The sequence below is a fragment of the Vulpes lagopus genome, chromosome 10 (assembly GCF_018345385.1).
Source record: "Vulpes lagopus strain Blue_001 chromosome 10, ASM1834538v1, whole genome shotgun sequence".
NCBI classification, from domain to species: Eukaryota; Metazoa; Chordata; class Mammalia; order Carnivora; family Canidae; genus Vulpes; species Vulpes lagopus.
In genome coordinates this window covers 7,137,429-7,162,014 of record NC_054833.1, presented here as the reverse complement: position 1 = coordinate 7,162,014, position 24,586 = coordinate 7,137,429, and the positions used below count along the sequence as shown (strand labels likewise).

The 24,586-nt window shown below is 42.2% G+C and overlaps 1 long non-coding RNA gene across 1 annotated transcript in view; it reads right to left on the bottom strand.

The window, feature by feature from the left end:
* Positions 1–4,047: 4,047 nt before the first annotated feature.
* The window catches only part of LOC121499403, a 31,372-nt gene continuing 10,833 nt past the window's right edge, over positions 4,048–24,586 (bottom strand). The window contains exons 3-6 of the long non-coding RNA XR_005990113.1: positions 17,354–17,515; positions 5,972–6,083; positions 5,770–5,890; positions 4,048–4,329 (exon numbers count right to left, since the gene is read on the bottom strand). This is a non-coding gene — a long non-coding RNA (uncharacterized LOC121499403). The remainder of the gene's footprint in view (positions 4,330–5,769; positions 5,891–5,971; positions 6,084–17,353; positions 17,516–24,586) is intronic.

The window sequence follows — 24,586 nt, the reverse complement described above, 5'->3', positions numbered from 1 at the left end:
GAGCCCGATGTGGGGCTCGATCCCAGGACCCTGAAATCATGACCTGAGCCAAAGGCAGATGCTTAACTAACTGAGCCACTCAGGTGCCCTGAAAAGCAAAAATTCTTAACTCCCTATTTTTCCACCAGCTGGCTCCATTAAAGCACCCTGTGCTTCTCTATTGTAGTGAGCTTAGAAAGCCATGTTAAGACCCTTTCATCTAGATCAAAAAATCTATTCTGGCACCTCTTCCAAAACTCGAAAGTTAGTCCTTTATTAGATTAGTAAGGACACAAGCTTCACCTCATCTGTGTATTCGTTCAACGCACATTCATGTGGCATCTACTGCATGCCCAACATTGAAGAGAAGAGCTAACAAAACAGAGCTAACAACGTGGCTCTGTCTACACATTGCATGAGCCCATGGCTCTTTCCTTCTTGAAAAACTTACTTCACGTGGCTTAGACATGGCTTTATCTTACTTCTTCCCATTTTTTCGTCCATTCCCTCTTCCTCTTAACTAGCTCCTACGAGTCCTGGTCTTTGAATACGAGCATCCCCTCAGTCTTCACACCTCATCTTTTTAATTGTCACAAAGTCCTCAAGTTATTGCTCTGTTCCAAGTACAACCAGTACACTGAAAACGTCTCATCTTCATGACCTGGGCTGGTCCCAACATCTTGCTTGCACCCCAGACTCATAAATCCATCTCTCTTTTCAACATTTCCAGTTGGATGTCTCATAGGCATCTCAAAATGTCACATATCCAAATCTAAATTCTAGTTTCTCTGCCAAAATCTGCTCCAACTTGGAATACTGAGAATGCATCCTTCCGGTTGTTCGGGTTTAAAAGAAAAAAAATTGAATCGTCCTCGACTCCTCTTCCTGTCACATCCCACTTCTAATCTGTCAGCAAGTCCTATTAGTTCTTCTTCGAAATACACCCACATCCTGCCCACTCTTTCCATCCCAGCCTCTATTCCCTTGGGTCAAGCCACTATCATTGCATGTGGGGGATTTTTGCAATAGTTTCCTAGCGGGTCTTCCTGCTGTTATCCTTCCCTTCCCATATAATCTATTCTCAAGTCCGAAGCCAGAGTGATCCTTGAGAAATGGAGGATGTTGCATTTTATTCCACTGCTCAGAAACCTGCAACAACTTCCATGTCTCTCTGAGAGAAATCCAAAGTATTTGCTGCATCTACTGGGCCAACCACACTCTCTCCTCACTGTCGCTAGCGTAGTCACACGGCCTCCTCACTATCCTTGAGCATAGGAGCCAAACTGCTCCCATTTCAGAGGCTTTGAATTTGCTCTTGTCTCTATGCAGAAAACTCTCCTTCTAGATATCTGCATGGCCTGCTCCCTTACTCCCTTCAGGTCTCTGTTCCAATGTTACCTCCCCTGGCCACCTCTTAAAAATCAGTACCCTGGGGGTGCCTGGGTGGCTCAGTCGGTTAAGCATCCGACTCTGGTTTCTGCTCAGGTCATGATCTCAGGGTCATGAGATCAAGGCCCCCGTGGGTCTCTGGGCTCAGCAGAGCCTGCTTGAGATTCTCTTTCTCTTTCTTCTTCCTCTCCTTTTCCCCTTCCCCCTGCTCATGCTCTCTCTAATATATAAACAACATCTTTAAAAAAAATTTTTTTTTAAAGCAGCACTCTGCATTGAACCTTTGTATTCCCTTATCCTGCTCGATTTTTCTTCCTGGTGCTTGTCACCACCTGGTATACTGTACATTCACATGCATGTTTATTGCCTGCCTCCCACTGGAACATGAGCCCTCTGACACCAGGGATGGCGCCTTTTTGTTCACTGCTGTCTCCCAGCATCTGGGACAGCCCCTGATACATTGCAAGTGCTCAATCAACACTTGTTGAGTACATGATGGTGAAGAAGTGGTTTTCCCTTGTGAAAACTCTGAAGTAGGCACTAAACATGCACAAGATTAAATACACGCCATTACAAACGGTGATGAGTGCAGGGAGGAAGTTAACTGGTCCAGTGATGGAGAACCTACTTTAAATAGGGTGGTAGGAGGGCATCTTCTAGAAATAATGGCATTTGGGGTAGGATTAGAAGGATGAGACGGGGCTGGCCCCACATGTGGTGGGAACCCCATTCGGAAGGAAAAAAAACAAACAAACCCAGCACATTCAAAGATCCTTCAGCAGGAATGAGTTAGACATCTTCAAAGAACTGAAAGGGGGACAGTGGGCAATGAGAAAAATAGGAATTGATGTTGAAGAGGCATCCAGAAGCTAAATCATAAAGGAACAGGTGGTAGAGATTAGATTTTATTCACAGTTTTGTCTAAGGCTCCAGGTCAGTAACATGTTGCGAGGAATCTGAGGTGGTATCCAGGGATGGCATTTAGGCATCTGGACCATTAATTTAAGCTTCTGCATAAAGCTCCTTAGTTAGGAAGGGAGTGGTATTTACATGGAGAGAGCAGACTGGTCCTCCTACAAGAAGGCTTCCAAGATGTCATTTCTGGTGCAGGAAGCAACAACATTCTCCCTCTATCAGAAGCAGCCCCCAACTACTCCAGGCTCTTGTGTTATTTTGTCCCTCTTTAATTATGTAGCCTATATGAGTGCCTACTATGATAAAATATATATGACATTTCCAGTCCACTTGGCCTACGCCCTAGTCTCTTCCCTACATCCTCACAGCTGCCCCTGGGCCTTGGCTCATGCTGTTTCCCTGGAAAGAAATACCTGGTGCTTCATCCACATTGCCAAAACCCAGCTCCAGTCCTAAAATAACCATGAGGTCAGATATATAAGCCAGGATCATGATTTCAAATTTACTTTGTTTATTATTGCAGCAGGCTGAATAACGCCTTCCCCAACCCCACAAAAAATATCTGTATCAATATCTATATCTATCTATATCTATATCTATATCTATATCTATATCTAATCTATATCTATATATCTCCACACTAATCTCTGGAACCTGTGACCATTACTGTATGTGGCAAAAAAGGAAAAAAAGTCTTTGCAGATGTGACTAAATTAAGGATTTTGACACGGGGGACTATCCTGGATTATCTGGAGGGGTCCTAAATGCAACCACATGTATCTTTATGAGAGAGAAGCGGAGAGTGAAAACACACAGAAGTGGGGGAGGCCGTGGGACTGTGGAGCCAGAGATGGGAGCCATGTAGCTCCTCGTCAAAGGACAGCAGCCATCAGAAGAAGGGGAGGCAAGAACAGATTCTCCTCTACAGCCTCCGGAGAGAAGGTGGTCCTGTTGACACCTGGCCCAGTGACACTGATTTCGGATTTCTGGGTTTCCAGAACTATGAAGGAATAAATTTCTGTTGCTGTAAGCTACCAAGTTTATGGCAATTTGCTACAACAGCCACAGCAAATTAATACAATTACCTTGCTCTTTACCTGGGCATCTTGTCCCTCGGGTCATCCTTGCTTCCCGGCCAGCTCTCCCTGTGAATTGCTAGGTACTTCCTGTCCTCTCATGCTTCTTTATGTCAGACCCACTCATATGGGTTGCGTACTATTTCATGGGTTTGTGGAGGTGTTTTCTTCCTCCTGCCCCCCTTCATCTTAAAGCCATATGATCAAGCCAGCCAGTCGCCAGGCACATATCCAGGGTGACCGTCTCGGCGAGCCTGGGCTAGCTGGGAGGCTAGCTCAGTAACCTGTAGGAGAGGTGGTGAGGTGTGGATGAGTGGGTGGCTGGAGCTAGTTAGCTTGCTTTGTTTTTTTTAATGTTGACAACATCAGGTGCCTGGAATTGTGATCTGTAGAGGCAAAAAAACAAAAGCTCTGGGCATCACTGTACCTGGGGCTTTGGGAACCTAAAATTTAAGGAAGACATGATAAGACCTAATGGCTGATGGCTCTAGGGGAATGAAGAACATAGAAACACCAGGTTTTAAACATAAATCACTGGAGGAAATAAATAGTGGTGCTATGTACCAAAGTACATATTAGAAGCAAAATATTAGGAAGCAATGAAAGGTTTTTAAAAAATATTTTTTTTATTTATTTATTTTAAAGAAAGAGAGTACAAGCAGGAGGAAGGACAGAGTGAGAGGGGAGAGAGAGAATCTAAAGCAGACCCCCAGCTGAGCCAGGAGCCCAATGGGGGCCTCAGTCTCACAGCCCTGAGATCATGAGCTGAGTCAAAATTGAGGGTCGGCAGCTCAACCCACCAAGGTGCCAGACGCCCTGCAATGAAAGTTTTGGAGAGAAAATTACGAATTCTTTATTTGAAATGTTGAGTCTCAGGTAGCTGGAAATGACCACTAGGAAGCTCATCCTCCACGGAAAGTCTTATCTTCAACTCTGATGCTTCCAGAATCCTCCGGTTATGCAGGCAAGCCTGGGGAGGGGCAGAGGGGGAGGAAAAGAGAGACTCCCAAGCAGGCTCCATGCCCAGCATGGAGCCCGATGTGGGGCTGGACCTCACCAGCCTGAGATCATGACCTGAGCCAAAACCAAGTGTCAGGCCCTTAACCGACTGAATCACCCAGGTGCTCCTCTGGTTGTGCTTTTATCGTAGCCCTGATAACCCTATATCATAAATATGGGCTTACTTTTCTGGCTTGCTAACAGTCTGTGAGCCCTTCAGGGAAGAGATCATGTCTTATATCTCTAGTACCACATAGACTATCTGGCACCTAGTAGATGCTCAATAAACAAATTTTGAATGAATTCCTTGAATGGAACGGAACTCAGATAAAAGGTTCAGGCTGGGGATGACAAGCCACTTTCAGAGGAAAGAGTTGAAGCCATGATAAATAGCACAATGGAGGGGGGGTGGCCATTTGATCTGTTATCAATCGGATGCCACAAGTAGAGGAGGTAGTTCTAATGAAGCATGCTTTTAAACTTTGACCTAACATTCAGGCGTCAGGGATCATAACGATCAAATAAGGAGTCTGGGATATTGTCATCCACCCAGGGCTTTCTGAATATGAAAAGTAATTTTTTTATTTGCCAGCCGGCTCAAGGTTCACTCACCCTTATCATGGTTGTCATGTAACATTATAATGAGCATCCGTCAGAGGCATAAAGATACTCTGCATGTGACGTGCCTGCCTTCTGGATACTGGTAATTATATTTTATGCCATATCCAAAATCTGGTCTATAGGGAATATACTTTTTTGTTGGATGTTGTTACTCCTAAAAAGTGGCCAAAGGTATGGAACATTCTTGAAAAGGCATTTCAAGCACTTCTGTAGAAGGCTGCCTCTTAAATTGCCAGCCAGATCCTCGTTTCACTTCCTGCAGGCACCAGGATATGGGGGTCAAGTTCTTCCGAATGCCAAAAGAGATAGATAATAATCCTGGCTGATTTTGACACTGCTCTTACCTTCATAGCCTAGACCTATAATTGAATTTCTCCAGGAATTTTATGATATATTGATTGAACCTAATTAAGTCAAGGACCTGCTCTCTATTATCTGCCTTAGCAGCCTCAACACGGAACTATTCAATTCAAACAACATTTACTAAGCTCCTAAGCACAAAGCCATGTGCGGAGCCTCTGCTAGACACAAAGATAAATAAGACATAGCCCCTGTCGACCACTAGCCCGGCAGGCCCCAGTGCTGGAACCGTTAGGGTTTATAGACTGATACTCTCACAAGGGAAATCTAAGCTAAATACTGTAAAAGAAATGTAGAGAGCCATCACAGCCGTCATCGCTAATTATTGGGTTGAAATGGTAAAGATCCAAATTATTTGTTTGAAATAGTAATGGCTCTATAGATTTTTAACACTTGTTCTTAAAACAGAGCATAAAGAACACTGACTCACCTGGTGTTAGGTACCTTGGTTACTTCCTTCATGATTAACCCTGACACGTCCTTCCAGTAACCATCATTCTCGTTCCTCCACTTCTGGGTTCTTTGTGTGAACATATGGTGTGGATCATCTCCTTGGGAGATGCACAAACATTTTTAGGATGGCCCTGAGTTTTTGTGACTTTACTTGCATATTTCCTGCTTCACCTTCTTACCTGATTTCCAGTCCCAATGGTTCTAGTATCCTGTCGACCCAGACACGTTCAGCTGCTAAGTTTCAGCATTCCTGCGTGTGAGGACTCTGCTCCGGAGGACTCTCCCTAGCACCTTGGCAAAGGCAATGTGCTGAATTAACACCCTGCACAATTTTGTTCCATTCCTTCTTCCTGACAGGGTCTATTGTTCTTACGTGTCCCCACCCCAAGCCTATAAGCCAAGCATCCAAGAACTGGATGAAACCAAATTTTCAAACAGACATCACTCTACCCTAATTTTTGAGAGAAAATTACGTTTAAGGAAAATCATAGCCATTTTACTAGAATATCGTTTTACATAATTCTGTCAAAAAACTCCAAGGTAAATGGTACTTGATTTTATACATATTTCTATGTGCATGTGTGTGTGTGTGTGTGTGTGTGTATCCTAATGCCTATATACGTATATATGTATATTTATATATATACATATATATGTGTATATATATATACACACACACACATATATACATATATATTCGATGTGTGTATGTAAACTTGTAATTTTAAACTTCTTGGTTATTTTCAGAAACTGCACCACAATTAGAGCCAACTCCAAGTAGGCAGTAAGTGGTTTGATTGCATCACACAGGTTTCCAGACTTAAACGGTACGTGTGGTTAATTTAAAAAGAGATTACCATGCTTTCCTCCACATATTAGCCTGAACAAGTCACTTATGCTAAATCTGAGATACTTTTACAAATGGGAATATCTGCCCTTCTGAATTTTCAAAGTGGTTATGAGGAACAAATAGGATGATGTTGGTAAAACCACTTTATATAAAACAAGGGAGTTAGGATTATTATTCAAAAGTATCTTCTAGGCCTTTGGGTCCTTCCTTTGTTACCTATAAGCCACCAGGTACCTTAGCTATTGTGGATATTGAAGATAGACTTCTTTGTGTCTTTCTATTAATACTACTCCTAGTCTTGAACCCAAATCATCTAAGTCCAGAAGCTGCTCTACTCGTGCAATTCTAGAACCTTACCTGTCATTCCTTCAATAAGAATCATATTAAATGTTCCCCTGTGCCAGGCAAAGCAATAGACCTGGGAGATGCTAAGACAAATAATTCATAGTCTGCATATAAAGAGCTTGGAATATAGCCGAAATAAACAAATAAATAAATGCAGTAAAAATTTTATAGGTGCTATCTAGAAGCCTGTATGGAGAACAAAGAGCAGAGAGGAGGGAGTGGTTGAACCTAGCGTGGGCGGGAGCCTGACAGACTTTGCTGATTGTCTACCTAACAATCATCCCTTCCCTTTCCCCCACCCCAGTTTCCACTAAATAGACTTGAAAGTCAAATGCTCCCTTTCTCACCCTCCCTACCAACTTAGCACACACGTGACCTACATGGGTGCAATGAGATAAAAATCTAACATTGCTGGGTGGTTTCTGGGAAAGCATTGCTTTCTTAACGTAAGGGTTTGTGGTAGTTTGTATTTTTCAAAGGTGGCCATCACAATATCTCCCACTGGGTGTGCTCTTCTTTCAATGTGATTGTAAAACTCCTCCCATTAACAGGTAGAGTCAATATCCTCTTTTCTTGATCCTGGAGTGAGGTGGGTTTGTTCGTTTGTTTCTTTGTTTGTTTTTTTAAGTCTCCCTCAACACAGTGAAAGTGCCATGCATTTCCACCTATTCTTTCAGTGGACTTGCTTCTGGAAGCCAGCAGCCATGCTGTGTGGAAGCCCAACCAGCCTATGCCAAGAGACCACATGGCAAGACTGGGTGTAGATGTTCCGGATGGCAGCACAGTGGAGGTTCGGCCAAGAGTCAACACCAACTATGAGTCCTAGGTGTAAGGACGTGTGATTGCAATGTCAGTGATTGCAGCCCCAAGATTGAATTGAGATTTCAAGTTTTCCTTGCTGAGACCCTAGACATCATGGAGTAGGACAACCTTTCCCCATTGTGCTCTGTACGAGTAGGACAACCTTTCCCCATTGTGCTCTGTACAAACTGCACCACAGGATCCGTGAGCATAATAAAATGGTTGTTTTATGCCACTTCGCTTTAGGGTGGTTTGTTTTACATCTGGACTGAGGATATGGCTGGCCTCTTTGTCTCTTCTTTCAGCCTCTAAGAGCTGAGCAGGGTGGGAGTAGGGGAGATATTAACAATCATGTCGTGAAAGTGTGATATTGATCTTGAAATTGTTGGTCTGTTAAACCAACACCAGCAACTGTCTATCTCCAGGCCTCCTGGAATGTGAGAAACAATACACTCCTGTTGCTCTGTGCCACTGAATGCCAGGTTATCTGTTCCCTGTAGTTAGAAGCACCCCTTACTCATACATGTGATCCCCACTGGTAAGATTTGGTGGATTCATGGGGGATAAAACTTTATTTTAATATACTGATGGCTGTCTAATTAGGATAAAAATAGAGATAGCAATCATAGCCTGGTCTTCTGAGAAGTTTGGCTGTGAAGAAAATGAGGGAAATGAATTGGTAGCTAAGGAGATCATGTGGGCAAATTTTATAGTCCATGAGGAAATATCTAGTAAAGCCAAGAGATTAAAGCAGGAAAGTGAATAACATCAGCAATTATTATTATTACAGTCAAACCCTGCTTTGGCCCTCTCCATCTTCAGCCAATCTCAAAGACTCTCCCGGGCATTTTTATTATTTTTATTATTTTTTTTAAAGATTTTATTTATTTATTCATAAGAGACACACAGAGTGAGGCAGAGACATAGGCAGAGGGAGAAGCAGATTCCCTACAGGGAGCCTGATGTGGGACTAGATCCCAGGACCCTGGGATCATGACCTGAGCCAAAGGCAGACACTCAACAACTGAGCCACCCAGGCATCCCTCTACCAGGAATTATTAAAATAGAGCTGGCTTCATGGTGTACAACCTATAGTTATATGAGGGCCTCATGCTTAGAGGGACTCCATGTTTGATTTAATGCTCTACTATGTCTTGAAATTCTTAATAAACAGGGGCCTCATTTTCATTTTGCATTGATTCCTGAAAATAACTTAGATAGTCCTGCCTAAAAAGTTTTCACTCTCATTACCAACTCATGGGTGGTACTAAGAAACAACTTGGGCTTGTATCACCCATTGATCTTTAAGGGCATTGGTTCTGTTTTTAAGTAACATGGCACATGTTGTCATATGGACACATCCTCAGATGACCATCAAGACAGTGACTTTCCATTTGGAGAATATTTTAGCCCTGAGGAATGATTGCAAACCCAGAGAGACTCCTGAATATCCTTATTAATAAAGTTGTGCTGTTCAGGTCCATGGGTCCCCTGCCCAGCACCTGCACCATGGTGGTTGCATCCATTAGCAGAGCTATGAATCAGTTCCTCAAGAACTATAGCACATGTCACCCAGATTACTGGGAAGATTAGTGGCCAGCGGCTTACAAATACTTTCCATATGACCTACTAAAATATTCCTTCCACAGTAATTATGGATTCTCCTGTTTATCCTCTCATCTACCCCAGAACTACAATTATACCTATAGAATAAGCTCCAGGTCAATCCCTGGGATGTACTTCATGGAACAAAGGCTTGGTATGAAATGTCTAAAAAATGCAGCCAGTTAGGGGCACCTGGGTGTCTCCGTGGTTGAACGTCTGCCTTTGGCTTAGGTTGTAATCCCGGGGTCCTGGGAGAGAGTCCCACATTGGGCTCCCCACAGGGAGCCTGTTTCTCTCTCTACCTATGTCTCTGCCTCTCTGTGTCTCTTATGAATAAATACATAAAAATAAATTAAATCTTAAGAAAAAATGCAGCCAATCAAAGGAGATCCTCCATAGACAGAATTACGTTGGTTGCATCCTCTTTGTTAATTTTTAATCTGAGTACAGTTGACACACAATTTTACATGAGTTTCTGGCATATAATATAGTGATTCAACAACTCTCTACATGATGCTGTGCTCGCCACAGGTGTAGCTCCCATCTGTCACCATGCAACGCTGTTACAGTATTATTGACTGAATTCCCTATGCTATGCCTTTCTTGTGACTTACTCCATAACTGGAAGCCTGAATCTCCCACTTCCTTTCACCCATTTACCCATCTCCCACCAACCTCCCCTCTGGCAGCCATCAGTTTGGTCTCTGTATTTATGGGTCTGTTTCTGTTTTTTGTTAGTTTTGTTTTTTAGATTCCACATATAAGTGCAAGCGCATGGCATTTGTCTTTCTCTGCCTGACTTATTTCATTTAGCATAATGCCCACTAGGTCCATCCATGTTGTTATAAATGGCAAGATCTCATTCTTTTTTATGGCCTTTTTATATTCCATTATAGATGTGTGATATGTATATATCACAACTTTATCCATTCATCTATCAGTGGACACTTGGTTTATTTCCATACCTTGGCGAATGCAAATAATGTTGCAATAAACATAGGGGTGCATCTGTCTTTTTGAATTAGTGTTTTTGTTTTCTTTGGGTAAATACTCAGTAGTACATATGATATTTCTATTTTTAATTTTTTGAGAAACTTCCACACTGTTTTTCATGGTGGTGGTACCAGTTTGCATTCCTACCAACACTGCACAAGTGTTCCTACCATACTGTTTGTATTTTATCTCTCTAGCTTCCCAGAAGACTTCAGGATGTCTCTCTGGGGACTTAGATACCTAAAATTAGTCAGGCAAGTGATTTGATCAACTCTCACTGATGTGGGTTAACAAAACACTATTCTCTCTTTCCTTTCTATGTTGAGATTACCAGAACCTGGGAGTTGCCCCATTGCTTCTCATAGATACCCCCTGAAGCAGAGCAAAAGGGACAACAGAATGTCCTGTGAAGCTGCCATTTTCAAGCCATCCGGGATGTGCCATAGCTATAAATCAAGAATTCCATAGGTGGAGTTCATTCCTTTTCTAGATGGAGTCATGGTGACCAGATTTCCAACCAGCTGAGTTTCAGTTCTACCAAAAGTTAAAACCAGGAATGGGAGCAGGAGGTCTATTGGGTATGGTGAGGACTCACTAAGGTAGTGAGAGGGCCTGGAATGGATGCTCATGAGGGTGTCATGGTCCCACCACCCCAGAAATAAAGCAGTAGACCACTCCAGAAATAAAGCAGTAGACCACTCCAGAAATAAAGCAGTAGACCACCACACCATAAGGGATAAGGTCCCTTATCCTCTCCACCACTGGATGGTTGGGGAAGTGTGGACATGCACCACATGACCTGACTCTAATTGGCTCAGGGGCTGCAGGGGATGGCACATGGTCATTCCTAGCAGATAGGGATGCATGTTGCTGAGAGATGGAGACAGTGAAGGTGGGAATTTATCTCCTTCCCCTTACCTGTCCCTGTGCTAAGAGCAAAGGACAAGATGGATTTATGTTACCACTTTTATTAGCAGGGCTCAGCAAACATTTTTTAAAAAATAAATCTGAGCATTTGTTTTGCATCACAAATGGAGAAGTACTAGCAGAAACCAAAAAGCAGAAAATGGAATTTTACACACCCAGAGGAAAGCTGGTAAAAAAAAAAAAAAAAAAAAAAAAAAAAAAAAAAAAAAAAAAAAAACTGGGTGTTTGATATATATCTTCAGGACCCATTTCTATGTCCACAATAAAAAAAAAAATGGTTCAATGCCCACATAGCATAGCAGCCTGAAATAATTTCAGCCCAAATACCTGGAAGAGGCATATGGTCCACAGGCATACTTTGCAAAATCCCACCCATTGTCTCACATGCAACAGTTCACCTCTCCTTTCTCAAAACCTTTCAGGAAATAATCTCCTCGTTCTAACCAATGTGCCTCGTATCTTTCTCCCCCTTTTACTTTCCTCTCAGCTCTCAAGACAGAAGCCCAGGAAAGCTCATCTGGCAAGGCAGGTCCTTCCACAGAGAATGAGGGAGAGAGAGAAAAAACCTGCAGGAACCAGTTTGAATTCTTTGCAGGTGGAGAGAAGGACAAGCTTAGTTGTGTATACTGGCAATCATTTTTCTTGTCTTACATATGCAGTGAAAAAGAAATAGATGTTTTTCTACCTCAATAAATATCCTTGTAGGTAATAATTTTGAATGGTATTCCATTGTAAATTCAAATAAATTATTATAAATAAACTACAGTTTCTTTAACCAACCCACTAGTAGTTGCTTTGCAACTTTCACATAAAATCTGTGATGAATTTCACTGTTGTGTAAATCTTTACACATACCCTCAATTATTGACTTAGGATTAATCTCCAAAAGTCTGATGCATTAATTAGGGTATTTTGGGCCACATGTGTGACATGCTGGGACTTAATTAACATGTGTGTATTTATATCTGGGATAAAGTCAGAGCTCGTGTGGGGTGGTTTTGCTCCATGATTTCAAGGGCCCAGGCTCTTGCAGCTCTGCCATTCCTAGATGTTGCTCTTGTCCCTGGGATCTGTATTCCACAAGGCAGGACAAAGAAAAAGGGGTGAGGGAACAAGAGACCTCACTTTGTCCTTTTACGGCTCAACCTGGAGGTCACCACATCACTTCTGCTCTCATCCCATTGGCCAGAACTTATTCATGAGCTCATTCTCAGCTGCAGGTGAAGTTGGGAATATAATCTTTATTCTGAATAGCCCAGCTAAAAATTCTATTACCATGGAAGAAGGGATTAATGAGCATATATTACTTTTAAGGCTTTAAATTTTTTTTAATTTTTAAGGCTTTGATATATGCCACCTTATTGGTCTGCAGAAAGACTGTAGCAATTTATATTACCCTTCCCAACATAGGACATTTAAAATATTTCGCCAAATTAATAACACAAGAAAATGATTGTTGTGCTGTTTTATTTTGCATTTTCTTTTCTTTTTTTTTAAGATTTTATTTATTCATTCATGAGAAACAGGGAGAGAGAGGGGCAGAGACACAGGCAGAGGGAGAAGCAGGCTCCATGCAGGGAGCCCGAAGTGGGACCCCATCCAGGTCTCCAGGATCACACCGTGAGCCGAATGCAGCGCTAAATTGCTGAGCCACCTGGGCTGCCCTTGCATTTTCTTAATTTCTGGTGATGTCTGCACCACTTTTTTGTCTGTTGGAAGACAGCTCAGAAGTCGCTTTAGCAAGTGATTCTAAATGCCGAGTGAAGTGGGAAACCCGGATTTCCAGATTATAGACTCAGTAGGCCACGCCCTCATGCCCACCATCTCCAGGTCTGTTCTGTTACAGACAATTCTAATCCTGGTTCTCAGGGGCGGTCCCTTTTTTTTTCACCAGGTATGGACCTACTCTTGCCAAGTGGGTCTGCCCTGGGGTTTTGCTATTTCAAAGACTTTGATGGCATGGTGAGGCGGTCCCTTTGAAGCTAACGGGGAATTACTCAACTTGAAAGGACTGTTGCTTCTGAGAATTCCATCTAGACCAAATTCAGTATTATCTTTGTTCATTTAGTGCTGCAAGCCACCTGGGACCCCCAGTCCTAACTCAGACTGGACAGCCTGGTTCAGGCTGGTTCAGGGCCACAGAGCCTCCTGTCTGGTCTGGGAGATATCTGCTGTATCTATCAGGAAAGGCTGGGTTATGCTGAGGTAAGAAACATTCCCAAATTTCAGTGGCTGATTAATAACAACGTTTTTTTCATGTTTACATAATTGTCTATTTTGGGTCAGTGTCAGGGGCTCCATTCCAAATCACCCTTTGCATGGAACCCAGGCTAGTAAAGCCTCAACATCTAGAATATGGCCAGTCACTGACATAGAAAATCATGCATTTGTTCATAAAGGTTTTTTCTCAGAAATGACATATGTTACTTCCACACACATCTCATTGGCCAAAGCAAGTCACATGGCTGCTCTTAATTTCCAAGAGGGAGGGAAATGCAATGGTGCCATGTTCTCTAAAGGAGGAGAACCAGAAATATCGAGGAATAACCTTAGTGACTACCAGACTCCCATTCCCGTGGAAGTAAAGGGTGTGGAGTGGACTTCAGATTTGGGGAGTCTCCAGAGCTATCCTGGTTGGTTTCTTAAGGGGTCTAGGTATGTCTCCCATGGTCCTTATGAACCTGTAGGCTTAAAACAAAATCTTGCCTTACTTGATTTGGGTCTGGGTCCCCAGCAACTGGTGCATCTCTTGGTACATGGCAATTGTTCAACAAATATTTATTGAATGGGGAATGAGAGAGGGAATACCATCCCTGGAAAGCTCTTATATAAAAAGTTCTAGACAGCATAGGACCAAAATGCTAGGAAGGGTGGCCCGTTGCTTGTGGCAGTCCAAGTCACTACATTAAAAGAGCCAGAAAAAGCATGTTCATATAGTATAAGTAGGAGATGTGGATGAAATGGTGAGTGGCTAGCCAAAATGACCCACCATTCACACCATCACACACCCGTGCTTGTGTGAGTTTGACCTCACACATTCCCAGAGGGTCTGAGTTCACTCATGTATCAGCTTAAGTTCCAATTATCACATAACACTATGTGTCTTCATAAACATGTACACACATACTCTCAGCACTAGTTGATTATAAATGTTTTGTTCATTTTTTTTTAGATATTATTTATCCATTTGACAGAGAAATACAGAGAGCCACAGAGCACAAAGCAGGGGGAATGGGAGAGGGAGAGGAGTAGGAAAAGCAAGCTCCCAGCCAAGCAGAGAGCCAAATGTGGGGCTTGATCCAGGCCCCTGAGATCATGAAGGGAGCTGAAGGTAGAATCTTAACCGACTGAGCCCCCTAGGCACCCCTGTCTTGTTCATTCTTAAAAGAAGCCTGCTAATAATCACAACGGCTTAAAAGAAGCAAGAATAAAAAGCTAAAAAGTTTCTATAATTCAACTCTTCATGGGCAAGAGGAAAAAATGAATTCATTCTTTATGTTTTATCCTGTGAATCTTTTAAACTAAACAAGTAATACACATTGTGTTAGTAACAATATTTTCATTGGAAACCCCCACATCGATTCAGAACAAAGATGAAACCAAAGACAAATGAACAGGGATGCCTGGCTGGCTCAGTAGGTACAGCATGTGCCTCTTGATCTTGGAGTCATGAGTTTGAGCCCCATGTTGGATATAGAAATTACTTAACGTAAAAAATTTTAAAAATGAACAGAAGTTGCATAAGCCTAAAATTAATTCCTAAAGCCTCAAGAAAGACAGACACCAAAGAAGTTCCACAGATTCTTCTTTTTTTGACATTGCCAGCAGATAATACAACTCCAGAACCCTTCCTTTGTATATGTACTGAGATTCAGATTCCAGGAAGGCATCTGACTGGCCAAGCCCAGAGGATATATATTCACCGTTAGGCTGGATGGGGCGGGGAGGCAGGGAGGTGGGAAGGAAGGAATTCTTAGCTCCCAGAACATCCAGAGTCAAATGGATCAAAGGCAGGGCAGTTACTCAAAGGAACAGACACTGATTAGAACAAAAGTAATGGATGTTTACATGTGTTTATATTTTTAAAGTAGAAAATAAGTGCACACAAAAAATGAAAATCACCTGTATTCCCACTATAGTTTACATTTTGCCTTCCAGACATTTCTCTAATCATATATTTTTTCTTGCAAAAACTGAGCCATACTGTATATTCTGCATTGCAATTTGTCTCCCCCCCACACTTAAAATACCTTGTGAAAAGTCCACATAAATAGCAGCAGTATTTTTTTAATATTTTGTTTATTTATTCATGAGAGACACAGACAGAGAGAGGCAGAGACACAGGCAGAGGGAGAAGGAGGCTCCATGCAAGAAGCCCGACGTGGGACTCGATCCCGGTTCTCCAGGATCACATCACGCCCTGGGCCGAAGGCAGTGCTAAACCGCTGAGCCACCTGGGCTGCCCAAATAGCAGCAGTATTAAAATATAATTTTTAATTCAGAGTAAGGAGATTCAAATGAATTATAATCAAAGATAGTGACCAACAGACTAATTAGTCAATGTTAGAATAGGAATTTTGGAGTTATGATTTCTAGACCTACCGTCCTATCAATGAACAATTACTACCAGGATATCTGAATTTTTATCTTTTTTAGGTCTGTCTACCTACATATACCCCTACCCATCAGCTAGTTAGCTACCTATTTTACCAGTCATGATGGATTAAGTTATATAGTCCAATAACAAATAATCTTGAGACCTCAGTGATTTCATAAATCCATTTCTCCATCCTGCTTCATGTCCAGTGCAGGTTGGGGAGACTTCTCATCTAAGCACTTGGGAACCAAGGTGATAAAAGCTTCATTTCAACCCAGTAGGGGCACGGAATGTGGCAAAGTACATTCCAGTTCCTGAAGCTTCACCCAGAAGTGCTACATCTTGTTACTTCCACTCACCAGTCATCAGCCAATATAAGTCTCACAGCCAAACTATCACCAAAGTAGCAATCCTGCCATGCACCCTTACATCTCCAGAAGAACTAGATTATTTGTGAGTGGCAAGTAGCAAAGATGATACTTTGTTTGAGTGTATAAACAATTTAGGAGTTCGAAATTGGGTTGGAATGGAGAATAAAATCTTTTCCGATTTGCAAATCCTTTAAAGAGGATCAAATGGTTTAACCATATTAATCAGAGTTTGCATCATAAACCATTTCCCTTCCTATCCTAAACTATATTTTTGTCTCTCCCCCAGTCCTCTGTTCATATATCACACAAACCAGAAAGTAAGAACACCAACAGCTGGTTCTGGTAACACACAGAAGATGATTTTGTGATATGCTAAAACGCCCAGTGGTTATTAGTTCTAGGCGATCGAAAACAAAATATGAGTAGTTTTGATAACGTAAACCATTTTAAAAACTATCCTGAGGAATTTAATATTAAAAACGAGAGCACTATTATCAGTGAGTCAGACCAGGAGACTATTATGAAAATAATACCAGTAATAATATACAGCCTTGGAGCCAGTTTATTTCAAGTGTTGCCTACTGAATGTATTAACTGATTAAATATTTGAGATCTTTGTAAAAAAAGTCATGTATTATATAGATTATGGAAAAACTATACCTGGAGTTACACTGCGTGGTGGGACTCAGGTCTCTCCATTTGTTACATTTATTGATGGCTCCCAAGGGGCTGCAGCCTTGGGGAAGGAAAGATGGCATAGGGCGTCATCAGAGGTTCACCTGAGCCAAGGACAAGCTGGGTACCATTGGAACCACATACAATCATCTGAGCTGGAGGCTGAGATGGGAGCAAAGGTAGCCAACAACTGGAAGCTACAGATTTCAGGCAGGTTCCAGGGAAGCCCTCCAATGAGACTAGACACAAATGCTTGCTTACAACCAATCTCATCAACTCACTGGTAATGGTGCAGCAGGCATGCAGCGAGTGAAAAGAGGTGACCAAATTCAGGGCTGGTAGAGGTAGAAAGCCCCTGGAAAGGGGAGCTGGGCCAGCAGTTGCCAGAAAGACTTACTGAAGATCCAAAGTTCATTGCAGAGAAAACTTCTAGCTGGAGTTTAGCTTCCTGGTCCTGACTTCTGCTCGCTGAACAGATAGGGAGGGTGCAAATGTCTTGTGTCGAACACACACTCTCTTGCCAGATCTTAACTACTCTGAGCAGAGAGTTTTCTCATTCCTAAAAATGGAGGACACAGGGTGTTGGAAGAGGTATAGAACAGGCTAAACTTAATTCAGAAAAACACAGCCAATCCTGCTACAATTCAGTTAGTCCATCCCACTTTTGGAGTCGAGAAGGTATATGCTTGGTGACATAAATCAGCACATATTTTTTCAGTTTAATATAACAAGCATAATGATTAAGAGTCACTATTATTTTTTAATGCATCCAATAAATTAGAATTTCTTTTTGTAATTACAAAAGCAGTACATGCAAATTGCAGAAATTTTTGGAAAAACAGAAAATTATAAAGAAAAAATTTAAAGTGCCCATAATCTCACTGCTGGGAGATAGTTACTATTAATATTTAATATGTTTCCCTCTGGTCTTTGTGCAATTTTTGGCAATTTAGATTTTTAAAAAAACATTTTAGATTAAATGTTATATACAGAATGAATCCTACATTTATCATTTTCAATTAAAATAACACTTCCCTGTGTACTAAAAAGCTATCCCTATTTAAGGGCTTTACACAACCTTTGTGGTTTGCCAACATTTGTTTACTCTTTTTCTATTGTGAGTCATTAAGTTTATTTCTAATATTTCATTATTGTAAATTGTACTGAAATATTATATATATATATACATACATATATCTACACACAAGCCTTTGTTCACATTTTAAATCATTTCATTAAGATAAATTCCTCTAAGTGAAATCACCAAATGAATCAGAAAATATAAACACTGAGGCAGTTTTGAAACAAGACCCCTCAAATCCTCTGACACCCCTCCCATAGAGAGCTGGGGTCTATCTCCTCTCTCCTTGGATCTGGGTGGGCTCTTGACAACTTGAACCCACAGACTGGGCAGAAATGAGGCTGTGTGACCTTTGAACTTTGACGGCTGGAGCACGCACACTTGAAGCCCCGAGCCACCACATCACCAACCAGATATCCAAGGCCACCATACCAAGAGGAGGCCAACCCATGTGGGGGCCCAGTAAGGCACTACTCTGCATCACACCAGTTCAGGCATTAAACTTGTGAATAACCTAACCTATCATCAGAAGATTGCAACCCCAGGTCGCTGAGTCACCCCCATGCAGCCTTCAAGTCTTACCTGCTAAGGCCCCACACACCATAGAACAGACTATCCATCCCTACTGTTTGAATTCCTGATGTATAGAATCTGTGAGCTTAATAAAATGGTATGGGCTTCGGTTTTGTTCTTGTTTTCTTTCTTTTTTTAAATTTAAAAAATAGTGTTTTAAACCAAGTTTCTGGGTAATTTTTCATGCAGCAATAGTAACTAGAAAAAACATGTTTAGGGTTCTTGATATATCCTGTCAGACTGTTTTCCAGGCAGCTTGTAGCAATCTGGCTTCCCACCTAGATTCACTGGCAGCTCCCAGCTCCCTGCACTTTATCCAGGCTGGTACATTTCAGAGTTTACCTCTCATTTTGTTTGTGAATTTTTACTATGGAAAATGAAAATGCACAAAAATGAGAAAATAGTATATGAATAAAAAAGAAAATAGTGTATGAACAAAACATCCATGTGCCCATCACCCACTTTATAATTCCCACATTTATTTCATCTCTTCCCCTTCCTCCTCCTATCTCTATCAGCAGAGCTATTATATTTCGATATCACTCTTCCTCAATAAAAGTATATTTGTTCCTCTTAGTCAATGAAAACCAGGACTTGCTGGAAATAGTGAAGTCAGACAATCAACAACAATGAATAGAAGAGGAGATCATAGCTACTCCGATCCCAAATGGTTATAATGAGCTAGGCAGCATTTTATTTTTAAAAATTTATTTATTTAAGTAATCTCTACACCTAACATGGGCTCAAACTCACGACCCAGAGATGAAGAGTTGCATGTTCTTTTGACTAAGCCAGCCAGGTGCTTCATTTTCTTTCTTTGCTTACTTCTTTTTTTTTTCTTAAAGTAAATTCTTTGCTCAATGTGGGCCTTGAACTCATGACCCCAAGATCAAGAGTCAGATGCTCTACCCACTGAGTCAGTCAGGCGCCAGAGCTAGGCACTATTTTAAACACATCACCCATAATCACTCATTTAAGCTTCACAGAACTCTAATAGGGAAGGAGAGTGAATTACCATCATCCCATTTTACAGATGAGGAAATCAAGGCAGAGGGAATGAAGTGACTTGTCAAGTTTGCATAACTAGCTAGCTACAAAGTGGGAGAGACAAAAGTTGAACCTGAGCAGTGTTTCTCCAAAGCCCATGGTGTCATTACTCTACTACATCCCTGCTCTTTTGGGAAACTAACTTCTGTGGCTGGTTATAGCAAATCAGTTTGTATAGCACACTGAAATGATTCTCTGCTCCACCATTACCCCGATTACTGGGGAGAGATTTGAAAGCTGGAGATAATATATGGTGCCATTTGACCAGATGGTTCATGTAGAAGTGTGACTGGCTTATGTGTGGAGCCCCATAAAGAAAAAGCCAGGCCAGAAAAGAGGCAAATATAGTGTAGCCTAACAAGATCAGGGTTTCTACTGCATATGGAATAGGTCTCATTCATATTAAAAGGGAAAAGTACAACTTCTGGCCTACTATGGAGCAATGAAACTGCCTCATAGCTAATTCCAAAGGAAATAATGTAAAAAGTAAAAGCAAATCCTCCAGAAATTCATCAGCAGTAGTCAAATGAGGAAAGAAGCACATTCCAATGATAGCATCAAAAAGGTGATCCAGAAAGGACACTCGACTTGGGAGCTAACTGGCCCTGCCATGTTGGTAGGGCTTCCAACCCCCTCGCCCCCAGCTCCTTCTCTCAGAGGTCACAAAATGTTAAGCATTGTCATCAACCCTCCAATCTGCAAAGAGCCGACCTGCTCGGTTCCCTTTATCTTTTCTGATCACAGGGGATGAAAATCGCTGCTGGGGAGAGATTGGGCGAAACATTCCACTGGAATGGCAGGGATGTGAAAGCTCCAGGGGCTGCCCTCTTAATGACAGAAGGGGACCCGAAGCCTGTGGAAGTGGAATACACCAGGTGATATGAACTCTCTGAAATAGAAATGAGCACAGCGCTCCGGGTTTCTATTGAAGAGTGCACGCAGCTGCCCACTGAGCCCCCCTACCATGCCCACAGGGCACAAAAAAACAGGAAACACCAAGCCCGCCAATCATAGCACTTTGGGGAAAACAAACTGGTCTCAGATAAGGTGGGAAGGGAGTCACGAAGTCACCCACACTCCATCAGAGCAAACAGGGGGTTTGACAGAGCTGCCCAAACTTGAGCAAGATGAAAAGAATCAGCCCTGGCAAGGAGGCCCCGGTGCCTGCGGGGCTGGGGGTGGAGTAGGGGTGGAAAGAACAGTCTAACAAAAGACAAACACACCGCAGCCTGCGTGAACACTTAACTCAAGGAAAAGAAAGAATTGCCCTTAGCAGAGGCTCCAGGACAAGACAGAGCCATCCAGTGATCAGGGCCCTCGGAAGAAGGGATCCAAGAGAAGACAGCCAGTGAGAAGATACCCATGTGAGCCATCCTCTTAAGGCCCACCTCAGGAAGTCTGAGACCAGATTCCTTTGTGCGATTCAAGCAAGTGGGCCAGCTCCAGCCTCGGGACCCTTGCTGAACCTTTCCGAGAGAAGACAGCTATTTGAGTACCACTGTGCTAGGGGCCAAGTTTTTTAAATGTATTAAGTCATTTAATCCTTACAGCAGCCCTATGAGATAGTCACAATTATCATCCCATTTTACAGATAAGGAAACTTTGCACAAGGGCACACAGCCAGCAAGGTGGTCTGGATCCAGAATCTTGCTCCTATTATACAACTTGCTATCTTGTACTCAAAAAAGAGAGAGAGAGAAAGAGAGAACACGTTTTACTGCTCTAGAGCTGGAGAAGCCCGTTTTGTTTACCAGGTAGATAGGAGACTAATTACAAACTGTCCACCCTGGGAGAGGAACTCTTTGATTTTGCTCTCCACTCCCCTCCCCCAGAGAGTAGCTGGGGAGGAGCAAGGGGCCTGCCATCTGGTTGCACTTTCTTTTGCTAACAAACCTTACTTTACATGTAAATAACCAGTTGAAATTAATCTGATTTCTATTAAGTGTTCAGATCTTTCTCGTAGGTAAGTGGAAATCCCTTTACCAACAGGTTTAGCTTCCCAGGCTGTAGACTACACCCATATATAAAACACCCACACAAGCACACAGGGCTTGCAGCAGTGTCTTAACACAGACATAATTATGACTCACGAATAAGCATGGCTGGAGCATAAAGCACTCAACCAGAAGTTACATAAGCATGGATGTCATCCATTTTCTATTAGGGCATACAAACATGACGCATAGTGGACTGGAGATTAAATTAACAGGAGGCAGAATAGGCCATTTATTGTAATGAATTCCTGGAGGGACATATCTGTCTTGTAGTCACTAGTTTACTGTAGGGAGTGTAATATTCCACCAATTAACAATCAGCTCAATAATAATCCCCAATATTGCTTCCAGAGAGCCATCTGGCTTACAAACCAGTGATTTAAAAGCTTTCTATCTGGACTCGGTGTCTTGTGTTCTAGAGCTTGTTACCCTAAAATAATTCCCACATGTGAAGGATGATGGATTTTGAAAGCTCCAAGAAAGTGCCTGAATTGTTCCAAACTCCCCAAATCATGAATAGGAAAGACAGGCGAAGGCAGGATGCTCAGCTCAGGAGCAGGACGGAAACATGAAACATCTACAGCATGCAGGGCAGCAAAAGCATTTGGCCCTAACGTCTCACTCTCCCTATCATTTAGCCCCTTCTATCTGATTTGCTCCTTGATCCTTCTCTAAATTTGTAACGTATGCATGTGTGGAAAACTTGTGAGAATACCTCCAATGATCTATTACTTATAAATGTTTATTGATTATCATCATCATCATCATCATCACTGCTTCATCTACAGCATACCCACCTGCTGGTACATGTAAAGGTGTTAATTGTGAAGATAAGAAGCGGGAGAGTCCAAGTGTCCTGTATGGAGGATAGTAGCTGAAAGCTATATTGGCACAGATAGAACTCCCTCCCCAAGGCATGGAGGTTTGATGTGGCAAATGATCTCACATCCTGGGAGCCTCTGGGGCCATCCCTGAGGCAGTCATGAGAGGTTAGCTTGAATTTAGAACAGTCAGTAAGAACTACGACTATTTAGAACCATGAGGAGTCTGGAAGTACTTCATGTTTAGAGGACAGAGAATGGAGGGACAACGGGAAGAAAGAGGCAGAGTGACAAGACAAGGAAGACCAGGGAAAACAAGTTCATGAAAGCCATGAGGGAAGGGGAGAGTTAAAAGTGTCTAAACATCAAGCTTCTTGAAACTTATATTCCTTTAGAAAGAAGGTCCCCCCACACCTCCTCCTTCTCTCTGGCCATCAGACCCCGCTTGTCTTAGTGACCAGGACTCCCACATCTGTTCCTGCAGTTTAGACTCTTGGTTTTTTTCAACTACTTGCTAAATACTTTCACTTGGATGTCCCATGGACCCAACTGAACCCATCCTTCTTCCCTTTATTCATCCATGCGCAGCAGGAGTTGCTGTCATCTGACAATTAACATGACCTGTGTGTCATCTTTGATAACTCCTTGCCCCCTAATCTTGATTTCCAATCCCGAGACTTGCCATTCTGTCTCCTCAGCATTCGTCACATTCATCAAACTTTTTCCAGTCTGGGTTCCTGCCACATCATCTTTCCTCTACCATCACTGTGGTTTTCTGTCATTGGTCTCCTCATCTCTGGTCCTGCCTCCCTCAAATCCATGCTTCCCACAGCCTCCTAGTCACCTGATTGCCAAGACCACCATTTCACCATCTTCTTGAAAACCATCTGCTGCCCTCAGCCAGGGACACTATCTAAACTACGTAAGTGCCCATGGGTGAATAAATGCATAAAGAAGATGTGGTATCTATGTACAAAAGTATTACTCCATAATAAAAAAAGAAGGAAATCTTGCCATTTGCAACAACATGGATAGATCTAGAGGGCATTATGGTAAGTAAAATGTCAGACAGAGAAAGATAAATACCATAATCTCACTCATATATGGAATCCAAAAAACAAAAACAAAAAACAAGCTCATTGATATGGAGAATAGATTAGTGGTTGCCAGAAAGGGGGAGGGGGCAGCCAAATGGTGAAGCAGGTCAAAAGGTAGAAACTTCTAATTATAACATAAATAAGTCATGGGGATGACAATGTGGTGCCTATACTTACTGCACTGCATTTTCAAAAGTTGCTGAGAGAGTAGATCATAAGTTCTATCACAAGAAAAAAAAATTCAGGACACCGGGGTGGCTCAGTGGTTGAGCGTCTGCTTTCAGCTCAGGGCGCGATCCTAGAGTCCCGGGATCGAGTCCTACCTCAGGCTCCCTGCATGGAGCCTGCTTCTCCCTCTGCCTATGTCTCTTCCTCTCTCTCTGTGTCTCTCTCATGAATGAATCAATTTAAAAAAAGAAAGAAAGAAAAGAAAAAAATTGTAGCTATGTAGGGTGATGGATGTTAACTAGACTTAAGTGGCAATCACCTCACAATATACACAAATATCGAATAATTATGTTGTACCCCTGACACTAATACATCAGCTATATCTCAATGAAAAAAAATCGTCCATTTGCTGCCCATTATCCATTGGATAAAATTTATATGGGCCTTCTGTCATCCAGCCCCTGCCTCCCTCTTCAAGATGGTCTTAATGCTCCCTTCCCAAAACCCAACAATGAACTTCATTAGGTTCCAATCACACCATTTTATTTCTCTGTATTTCTGCTCCTGCCCCCTCCCTAAACCCAGCCTTGCCCAACTATCTCACACCCATACTCTAGGACCCATCTCCACTTTGCTTTCTCCAAAAAACTTATCTGATCCTTCCAGACTAGTTTCCCTCCTCAGTACCTTATACATTGTAGGGTTTTTTTATTTTTAGGTCATGCAGGCAAAATACTCCGAATAGTGCCTGGTATATTGTAATCACATCACTGAACGCTATATAGCTACTCCATCACATTCCATATTGTATTATAAGCACCTGTTTTTATTTCTGTTAGATACTCATCT